Here is a 9,426-nt window from a genome sequence, read left to right as displayed (position 1 = left end):
AGTTTGTTTTGGCTCCTAAACACCTTTGAGCCTTTAGTGGTCCATGGCGATTACGCAATTACCTCCACCTCGTTGAGAAACGATTTTTTTTCAGGTTCCTCATTCTGCGTAGATTCAACAGGAGAGTTACTCCAGCAGGATTTGGCACCTACCCACACTGCCAAAAGCACCATAAGTTAGTTAAATGACCATGGTGTTGGTGTGCTTGACTGGCCAGCAAACTCACCAGACCTAAACCCCATAGAGAATGTATTAGGTATTGTCAAGAGGAAAATAAGAAACAGGAGACCAAACAATGCAGATGAGCTGAAGGCCACTGTCAAAGAAACCTAGTCTTCCATACCACCTCAGCAGTGCCACAAACTGATCACCTCCATGCCACGCTGAATTGAGGCAGTGATTAAAGCAAACGGAGCCCCTAACTAGTATTGAGTACAAAAATACAGCAAAAGAGACTTCTTTCAAAAACATGGAAAAAGATAACCAAACTCAAACACGTGGAGATAGCCTTTTGTGGTTTAGCATTAATATCATAATGGTCTTCATTTCTAGGTTGTCTGTTTCAACAACAGTGGCTCGGACACTAATGACCTTGCAGTACTAATGGCAAAGCTTCACACAGGAAACTTTGACGTCATCACACTGAGGTGATTTACCTTATTTGCCCATTTTTGAACAAATAGAAGATGGTGAGTTCTTGGGAAAGCTGTTTCTGACAGATCAAGCAGCCCTGCACAGCCTTAGATTATCACGGCATCATTTGTGTATGTGTGCTCAGGGGTTCATATCATGGTGGCAGTCCACAAGCGATGGGTCTGACATCTAACACACGGTACAAATATCACATCCCCACTACTATGGGCTGCCATAATGTACGTCTCGCACCCACACATCTCTCCTGTCTGCTACCTGCTTTATAATGTAATATTCCTCTGGGTCAAGTCCACAAATCACATTAGAAGAGGAAACATCATAACCTATGTTGGTGTTTTCGTTTAATACAAAAGTAACAATTACTGTCAGACCTCATGAGGTTTGAATAACAAGTTTTAGTTTTATTTTATTTCAGCATTTTGTTTAATGATTTGAGTGCTTTTGCAAATTAAAAAGGTATTTTTTTTAAAGCTTTAAAATATGAATATTGTAAACCAAACTTGTGAAAGGCTTTAATATATACTGAATTAAGTAAAACAATTTCTTAATTGCAAATAGTATTTTAATAGTTTAAGAATAACATTTAAGGTTTATGATTTTTTTCCAATAGGATAAAAAAAAAAATTAAGCCTATTTCTCAAGTAATGGAAAACAAGCTATAATAAAGAATAAGAAAAGTCATTTTTCAGTATCTACACATTTTCCACTATCATATTTGAAAAGCATATTATAATAGTATGTGTTTGAGCCGTGGAATTTTTTTCTTGCATATCTTTAATATATAATTTTTGATCCTATATGGGTTGTGTTCACTGTAGACCATGTGTCCGCATGTGTTCAGGGCCCTCTGGGGAGACTCCTCAGTTCAAACCATCTGAGAATGCAGCTGCTCCCCAGGTACAAACACACATACACTAGCTTAATGAGGACATATCATAGACTTCAACTATTTTTATATAAAGGTAATACTCTATTATCAATTCTACAGCCTAATATAAAACTGTGTGAATGGCGTAGTGCTGTAAAATTGCCTACCTATAAATAAATCTGAAAAAAAAAGTAAAACTGTTTCTTCTTGAAAATTTCACATGTAATCAATGATTCAAAAGTCTTTCTCAATATTAAAGAAGAACGATCTTTCACACCACAGCTATAATGATAAAGGCACAGAGAAATGTATCGTTGGAATCATTTTCAGGAGTTTTCTTTGTAGCTTACAAAAGATAAAAAACATTGACAGCCAATCAGATTCAATACTGTGCACTCGATAATTTAAAGTGGCAGACGAGCGTGTGCTTGGAATAAAGAGACTTATATTGTCCACTGGTGTGGACGCTAATATAGTACTCTTTTAGTTATCTTTATAGTTATCGTTTTTGCTGTGAACAGGCCTTTTCTTTTCAAAGTGACATCGCCAACTACCGGCCTGGCATGCGTAATACAATGTTTTAAGTCATTTCCATGGATCTATGTGAATGGGCATCGTTTTAACAATGTTGTCACTTGTAATCAAAAAATGTAAAGGAAAAACATTTCTGTTTTTAAAACACTGGTTTCGTATAAACGAATCCTTAGACATTTTTACACAAAATTAAATATGCAAAATAACTGTTATTAATTGTTTATTTTTAAGATGATAACTATATGCTGCTCTCTTCATTAAAATGCAACATGAAATGATCATGTGACAACATTGTATTTGGTGCATACTGCCCATTATTTAATTTTTTTAAAGAATATGAAACAGTATGACATATGCAAACAATATTGATTACTTCACAGTTTTAATCAAGTTTTGTATAAAAATAAATAAAAAAAACATTGTAACTTTTGGTCAACTAAGAAAATAACAAAGATATTTTAAAGGTACATATTTTTTTGTTTGTTTGTTTAAATATTCTTACACAAAAAAAATACTTTCAAAATATGATCTTTTTTTTTTGTTTGTTTGTTTAAGGCTTTGTAATATGCAAATGCTTGTGTGATTACAGAATAAAATGAGTGCAGATGTTTTTGGTTCTCTTAGGTCCAGATTGGCTTTGGCTGCACAGGAAGCCACTTTTGGGGTTTCCAAGGACATAATGCTTTTCCAGAAATAGTTACCATGGCAAAGGGCATAGCAAACGGCTTCCCGATGGGGGCTGTAGTGACCACAGCAGGTGAGGCTAGAGGGAAATTTAGATGAGCTTATTGTGTGACTTGCTTAATCAAGCTGTCTGTGGCTGCAAGTGTGTGTTCATTGATTATATTAGCTGCATTTAAACCTGGAGGTGTATAAATGAGTCTTAATGAGAAACTGTGCTGGAAGAGAACGGTCAAACAGGAAGCAGAATGAATCAGCACTATGAACCCAGTGGGGAGCTTTACTCAAAAGTCCCACATTGCACTCAACAGAATTATTCTAAGAACAAAATTATCTTCTAATTCTAATTTAGATCTTTTTTTTTTAAAGCTTTTAATATGCTTTGTGATTTTAAAAAGCTCTGCTTGAGTAGCAGTGTTTCATTTACTGTTAGCTCTGCGCTCATTAAATGCAGCCGGATATTCTTTATATAAATAAGAACATTTGACACAAAAGTTCGACACACTAGTAGCTAAACAATGTTTGTGTTTGTCCTCATACACAAATCTATCAAACCCTGTCGATCTTAATTTTTGTACCTACATTGCAGTGCTGTTATTGTTAATTAAACCTAAATAAAAAATCCTTTTCATTAATTAAAATAAATCTGTATAAATAAATATGAAATAAATACATTTATGAAAAGTCATGTAATTATTAGTTGAAAAACTTAACATGACATTTAGAATCGTTACCTTGGCACATAACTTTAAAAAAAAAACGTTTAATTTTAATAACTTAAATCCCACTCTCATGGGAAAAATACGTTGGAATTAATAATGAGAATAAAAAAATAAGTTTGTTACCTTCAAAACCTTTGAATTTGTGTAAATTAGAATGCGTCACATATTAAGGATTTAATAACGCACACTGAACTGGTTGAAAATCGATTAAAATATTTGACGAATCAAGTCGGTTTAGGTGCTGCTTGGATCGCGATACAGTGGGGGCGGGGTTTATACGAATAATATCGGAGGGGAACTGTCTTCAGAAAAGTTTAGATGGTATTTCCTTTTCATCTTATCTACGTACAATGCTTTTTAAAGTAGTGTTTATAAGCTGCTTTGTTACAGCAGTAACCAAGTAAATGCTGCTCTTCCAAAAACGCCACCTGCTGAGTGCATTTGGATTCTCATGCATCCAGTTGGCGGTTTATGAAGTTTTATGTAGCATAATTTCACAGCGCTAAAGTAAGACCACTGTTTTTTTTATTATTATTATTGTGAGAAATTCATATTGTGAATTGCATTACATTTTGAGTTGAGTGAATAGTTACAGTATTCATTGTAAACTAGGTCTGAGATAATGCTTCAAATGAGGTACCACAGGGTCACATTCAACTCTCACACAAAAACACACACGTGGATCAGGTAAGGAGTTCAAATTCCCCATTAGTCCTACACACTTGAACTTTAAAAAACTACTGGAGGGCCGCTGCTTATATTAGGCTTTTTTCCATTCACTCTAATTATGTTCCTCTGGCTCTCACTGTTTTCTCTTTATCCTGTGAGAAGCTGTGACAGAGAGAGAGTGAATAGAAAGTGTGGGTCAGGGACAAAACCTGAGTAGATCAATTTAATATATAATAAGGTCTAAAAATATGAGTGCATCTAATGCCTAAACTAGTGCCAAATGAATAAAACTCCCAATGAATAAGTCTTGTGAGCGGGTTGCATGCATATTGTTTCCAGAACTTTTTTTTTTTTTTTTTTCTCAGAGATTGCCAGGTCAAGGGGGCTTCATTTCAACACGTTTGGAGGAAACCCAATGGCCTGTGCAGTCTCCTCATCAGTGCGAGATGTAAGCAGAGATCATTTTATTTTTTATGATTGTGTACATTTACATTGGTCTAAACAACAGGGAATGCATAATATTATTTATTATATTAAAACAAAGTATCAATGGTTTACAATAAAAATAAAAAAGGGAACTGCAGTTTCTGATTTACTCCACTTGTTACTTGCTTGTAATTTGTGCAAGTTTTTAATAATTGGATTAAGTGCAGTTTTATTCACCATATTGAATAATTTATTATAGCTTATAGTACTTAATACTAATAATGAAATGCTGTATATTGCTTTTAGACAATAATAGAGGACAAGATGCAGGAGAACAGTGCTGAAGTGGGGACGTACCTGCTGACTGAACTGGCCAAACTCAGAGACAAGTACGAAATCATCGGTGACGTGAGAGGAAAGGGGCTTCAGATCGGGGTGGAGATGGTCAAAGACAAGGTGAAAGAAGCAGACATTAAAGTTAACAGATGTAACGTTCATTCATATTATACTGATCTGATCAATCACAGGATGAAAATAAAAAAGTAATTGCAACATGTTACATCACAATTCAGACATTCTTCTATCAATCTTAGTCTATAGCTGGGAATTTTCACAAAATTCAGTGTTTCTCTCTCACATTTTGAACTCTCATCATGAAAAATATAAAAGTTAATTGTTGCTTTTTCCTCTTACAGTTGTGATTTTCTCTCACAATTCTTCCTTTTTCCTCAGAACTGTAAGTTTATATCTAGCAAATATTTTTTTCTTAGAATGATGAGAATCTCAGACAACTCTGTCTGGTCCACAGACCAAACGCACATGAGAAGTGATAAGGAAATAACACCTCCCTGAACTTCTCTGGCCTTTATCTTGCTCTCTCATTGGCTGTAGGTCATCGCTGATGCAGTTTTCAGTCAGAACTCATTTCACACAGCAGGATATGAATCGCCGACAGGTCCAATGCGTGATTGTCACTCGTTTTTTTTTTTTGCAACCCTCCCGTACAAGCCACATTTGTGGAGAATGTGTGAAAATGTTATCAAATGCACACAATGACCACACTTCAGAGTTGCTGAAGGCCTCTTGGTCCCCTCTCTGACCAGTTTCCTCCGGCTCTTTCTACCAGTTTGGAGTGACATCCTGATCCAGGGAGTTGTACCAAATACCTTCCACTTCTAGTTCTTAATAATAGACTTGTCTGTGCTTCTAGGCTTTGATAAAGCCTTTGAAAAAATGTTGTATCCATCTCCCGACTTGTGCCTGTCCACAAATTTAAACCGGAGACACTTTGACAGTGCCTCGTCACAAAGAGGTTAACTCAGTTGCGCTACCAAGGACCGAAATGATCCAGGAATGCTCTTTTCATGCTGATCACAATTCAAAGTCAAATGGCTTGGTGTGCCATTGAGAAGGTGATTAGCTACACCTGATTGAGTTTACATGTCATTTTTTAGGAGGGAGCTGATCCTTTTTCCATGATGGTTTTATATCATTCACCTGGATGTTATAAGTTGCACCAAGCAAATACAGCTGATTAAAACAAAATCTGTGTCCGTCTTCATTTCAGGCTGCAAAGCAAGGGGCGATTATTTTCTATACCCACCGTAAGTTCACGGAGCACAGACAGAAGCAGCTGTTCTTCTAGCATGAGAACAGAAGAAAATTCAGGAAAACCATAAACATGTATTTTAACTTGAAAAAGACTTTGGTTTTAAAAGTCTAAATATGTTATTATCCTATTCTGTGCATAATAAAAGGTTAGTTCACCCAAAAATGAAAATTAGACTGCGTTTTACTCACCCCCGAGGCATATACAGTAGGTGTAATGACACCTCAGGATTTTGCACAGTTCAGAAATCATTGTTGTGCATCCACTTCATTAAACTTTATTTGCAGAACAGTCAGGTTTCTTGATCTTGAGGTATGAGAAGAGTCACGCGTAGGAGTTAGTTTAGCTCCAGACGGAATAGTTAATGATTCAGACTGTTTTTGTGAGTGTATGTCATTTTCATCACAGGAAATAAGCTTGAAGATGTGTTATACAGTAACTAGAACAGAGAGGAATGAGACATGTATGAACATTCTCAGGGCACAATCCACTCTCTGTCTGAGAAATGAGACACACACAGTGAGCTTTCAGCAGATTTCACTGTGATTTAGACTGGAAATTCAATCAGATAAAAAAAAAAAAAAAATAAAAAAAAGATTTTTCCAATCAAAGCTTGTTTTCTCCGAAAGCATAGCTGAAATTGTTCTCCTAAAACCCCACTGAGAGCTGTCTCAAACCCATGTTTAGGCCAGCAGGGACCCACTCCCTTCTGAGGCCATGGCTGAGATCTTCGAGGACACTAAAGACATGGGTGTACTGATCGGAAAAGGGGGGCTGTATGGACAGGTAGGTGAGGGCTATCTGAAAGGCCATGTGTAAGGTGATTCTTGCAAAGGTGGAATATGAATGCATAGGGTGTGTGGGGATGTTGTGCAATGGGAAAGGTATTTCAGGGATTCACTTCAGTCCTGTAGTGGCATGGACAGTCAATGCCTCAGGAATTTTTCTTGTCTTAACTCATGGAAGTAGTCACAGTAAGCACTGAATGTACACTTAAAGGAACCGATAAAGACTGTTGTTTAAAAAATAATAATAATAATAATTACAATAAGATGCATTTAAAAAAACTTTGAACAAAATATATAAGACTTTAAACAAATAAAATTTAGTTTATATTAGTAAATATACAATTATTCTTAGTAAATATATATTTTTTTATATTTTAAACATGTTAAGTAAAAAAACTACAGTAAAATATACACATTCATTTTTATTAATTAATCATTATTTATATTATATTAATACATTTAATTTATATATTTTAGAAACATTTAATAACTTATAACAAATTTTTATTATTTTAGTATTATAAAATGTGTATATAAATAAAAAATGTGTGGAAAAACTACAGTAAAATAAACAAATGTTATCATTTATATATTTTTAAATACTATAAAAACTACATTATATATTTTAAATTTACTTAAAAAATACATAAAAAATACTTTGTTTAACTTTATTTTTGTATATATTAGTAATATAAAATACAGTTTAAAAAAAGGTGCTTTTTTTAGGTGAATTTGGTCAAATTATGCCGTTTTGGTGGCTATATCTGACACCATTTAAGAATGTAATTTTAAAGCTCATATTTAAATCTATGAATCTTAGTCTTGCTCATCCTACTTTTTCATGAAATGCTTTTGCCTCTCACCTGTTCTTTTCCAGACTTTCAGGATCAAGCCTCCTACGTGCATAACCTAAGACGACACAGACTTTTCCTTGCTGTATTCAACCAGGCAGTGCAAAACTACATTGAAAGAAGATAAGACATGCAGAACGTGATAAAGACACATTGGCTCATATTTCATCTGGAGAGTTATACATTACATAAAAGGTCTGGGCAGTTCATCTAAAGACCACCAAAATAACACAATTTCACACTCACACTCCCTAATGAGCACACAGAATGGCAGAGAATGAATGTGCATAGCTCTTCTGCTGTTTTTGTTCGGACCAATGTAAATATCAACTCATGTTTTTATGTTGCAAAAACGCAGAGTTGTAAATGTGAACTACTGGATCTACAAGAAGATAATGCATTATAAAAATCTAAACAGTTAAGAATTGAATTAATAGAGTAATAATATGATACTTTAGACTCATCCATTTGATTTATTATGGTTTAAAAGCTGAAATGTGAAGATTATCCTTTAAATTTAACCATTTAACAGACCCTTATCTCTAAAGCGACTTACAAATGAGAACAATAGGAGCAATCAAATCATTATGAGGCCAAAAGTATGCTTGTGTTGTGACAAGTCCCAGTTATGGACGTAGCAAGGATTTTCTCTTCTAAAATATAAGTAACAAGTTAAGATAAAACAGGTAAATAAGTTTTATTAAAAAAGTAAGTGCTAATATCAATGGGTCAAGTGTTGACAAAAAAAGGTTTCTTTTCTTTTTTCAAATGGCTAAAGATAGATTGAGCCAGGCAGGTCATTCCACAAGCAGGGAACAGACAAGGAAATGGTCAATGAGAGTGATCTTGTGCCTTTTTCGGATTGCACCAAAAGGTTCTGTAAAGAAAGCAACGGTATATTAAATAAGTATCTGTTGTTTTTTGTTCTGATTGTTTTTGAGATCTTTTCCTGGAAATCCTATGGTATTGTTTTGCATAACACTAAGCCTTTTTATTCCACGGCTGACCCATTATACTCCCATAAACCCATTTTTTCTAATCACTAATAATAACACTGTTGTGAGATTTTGCGGTTCATAGCGCATTTCTCCAAACAAAGACTTTTGTGTTCCAAAACTATTTCCAACTAAATGAAACCTCTGTGAAATTTTGTTGAAAACAGCATGTTCAAAACATCCAATGGAGTATTAATTAAGTATTAATATCATGATAACTAAATAAAACAACAATTATTTTAAAAAAGCAAAATTGCTATTGTTTGCTTTGCTTGTTTACACCAATCAGGAATCAGAATAAATAAAGCTGTTGTATACACACGTACTGTATTACTCAATCCCAGTTGTAATAGGAAATCACACTATTAAGTCACATGAAGTTGTTTATGTCTGGATGATGATGATTATATAACGTCTGTAACGCAACAGAGGAGTGGCTGTTGGCTCACGTTATTATGATTATATTATATTATATATTAACAAAGGTACAGTACACACCTCTGTGCAACTTCCACACCTCCGTGTGGTTTGCTGTTCTTTTTAGAGTCTTTTCCGTCTTCCTTCCCTTTTGTCTTTGCAGAGCTGTAAAAGGTGGCATTAAGAGTTAATTTCAATTCACATAAGTATAC

At 34.6% G+C, this 9,426-nt stretch overlaps 1 pseudogene; it reads left to right on the top strand.

Moving 5' to 3' along the window:
- Positions 1 to 603: 603 nt before the first annotated feature.
- On the top strand, positions 604 to 7,929 carry LOC113063633 (alanine--glyoxylate aminotransferase 2, mitochondrial-like; annotated as a pseudogene).
- Positions 7,930 to 9,426: the final 1,497 nt, after the last annotated feature.

Source organism: Carassius auratus, chromosome 46 (genome assembly GCF_003368295.1).
Source record: "Carassius auratus strain Wakin chromosome 46, ASM336829v1, whole genome shotgun sequence".
In the NCBI taxonomy this organism is placed as follows: domain Eukaryota; kingdom Metazoa; phylum Chordata; class Actinopteri; order Cypriniformes; family Cyprinidae; genus Carassius; species Carassius auratus.
Note: the sequence above shows the minus strand (reverse complement) of the source record. Positions and strands in the feature narration are given on the sequence as shown.